General features: G+C 28.9%; 1 long non-coding RNA gene across 1 annotated transcript in view; it reads right to left on the bottom strand.

Moving 5' to 3' along the window:
* Positions 1 to 299: 299 nt before the first annotated feature.
* LOC122535995 overlaps positions 300 to 1,829 on the bottom strand; it is a 4,101-nt gene continuing 2,571 nt past the window's right edge. Inside the window, exon 5 of the long non-coding RNA XR_006308312.1 lies at positions 300 to 490. This is a non-coding gene — a long non-coding RNA (uncharacterized LOC122535995). The remainder of the gene's footprint in view (positions 491 to 1,829) is intronic.

Raw genomic sequence — 1,829 nt, 5'->3', positions numbered from 1 at the left:
CAATTTTGTGAAAATATCACTTTCTACTTAGCCCTTCATTGATTCATTTAAATATTTAAAAAAGTTTTCAAATAAACATTAAATAAAAAATTCACTCCTAAATTATATTAGTTTTATCCAAATATATTTATCTCCTGTCACTTTAAGGTGATCGTGATCGTGAATCGTGGAATGTAAAATAAAAATTTGAAACAGAAAGAATAAAATAACTGACTTCAAAAAATTCTTCTAACTCAAATTCTAACGCGAATTTCAAAATTTCAATGATTTCAGTTAAATTAAGATTATCAAATCTCGAATATTATTGGAAAGAAATTCTTTGCTAATCATTAATTCATAAACTGCACTAAATTTTTATTTCGCCCGTCATATGTTTTAAAAAAAATTTGGAAATGAAATGGAGATAGATAGAAGGAATAAAATATTGTATCGGACATGATGTAAGATACGAATCCTCTTCTATTGATGTCAGAATGGTTTCTGAAACAAACTTAAATCATAGAAAATTTAATAAAATTTATAGCCTTTTGTACTGACAATTCCTTGAAAAGAAAACAAATGGATAGCTCTAAAGACTATTAAAATATAATCGCTATCATTAACCGCTCAATATGATATAATATAGGACATGAGATTTTTTAAGTAGTAACTAGCCAGAAGGGCTATCAAAATATAATTACTATCCATTCAATATAAACTCAGACAATAAATCAAGAATAGAATATCTTTCGTAATAAAATCAGATTCTCAAAGAAAGAGAAAATTCTTCAAATAAATCGCGAAGAGTGCTTTACACGTTTTTGCATTAATTAATTTACTATTTTTAAAAAAAGGAAAAGAATAGAGATCTCCCGGAACTATAATAACATATTTTATTCACGCAATACTAAATAAATATTAATTTAAGCACTCATATTTGAATATTCGCAACACTAACTGCGAGTACAATGATCCAGCGTAGTCATGCTGAAGGCAGCTCTGTACAGCTATTTTAGCTGCCTCAAGTGATTCAGGAACATATTTCCACAATCTCAGTGGAAAAAGCATGGGCATTTTATAAACGCAACACTATATAAAGAAGTAATGAAAACAATCCCGATAAACAGAATCGCAACACTAATTTTTAAAGTGAATTCAATAAACTAATAAGAAAAAGTGAATTATTCACGATGGCTATAAATCGCAACACTATAAAATTGAAAGTAAACATTTTTTAAATTCAATATTCAAAATATAAAAGAAGGGAAATTCTAATATTATTATTAAAAAATTTATGATCAACTAATTTATAATAAAAAATATTATCTTATAATTCGCAAAACTAATCATAAAACAAATATGATCATCAAACATTATGCCACAAATTTACTACAAACCGAAATAAATATTCTTTGGCATCTCTAGTTCAACCCGAAATCAACATTCATTCGAAACTCTAATTAAGACCGTGAAATCTTGATTATTTCGCAACTCTAATACAAACCGTCATTTATTCCTCGCAATAATAAAAAAAATCGCGATTTGCCCAATGTGATGATGAACAAAAAAGATACTACAACTACATACTACAAATACTGAAAGAGCATAGTGACAAAGTAGTAACAAGAATGACGTCCCATGCTCTGAAATTATTTAAATGATCCAGAGGATGAGAAACCATTTGTTGTGACCCTCTTCGTGGCAGTTTGCCGGGCCTCTTCGGCTTCTAGCCTTTTCTTTCTTCGAGCGCAATGCCCGCTGAAACTTACATGTAGCTCGAGTCTTTCTAATCGCAAACCAAAAAATAACTTATAAAGGTGAAATAAAAAGATAAATCGCGGAAGCTGATT

The sequence above is a fragment of the Frieseomelitta varia genome, unplaced genomic scaffold (genome assembly GCF_011392965.1).
Source record: "Frieseomelitta varia isolate USP_RPSP 00005682 unplaced genomic scaffold, Fvar_1.2 scaffold_791, whole genome shotgun sequence".
In the NCBI taxonomy this organism is placed as follows: domain Eukaryota; kingdom Metazoa; phylum Arthropoda; class Insecta; order Hymenoptera; family Apidae; genus Frieseomelitta; species Frieseomelitta varia.
Note: the sequence above shows the minus strand (reverse complement) of the source record. Positions and strands in the feature narration are given on the sequence as shown.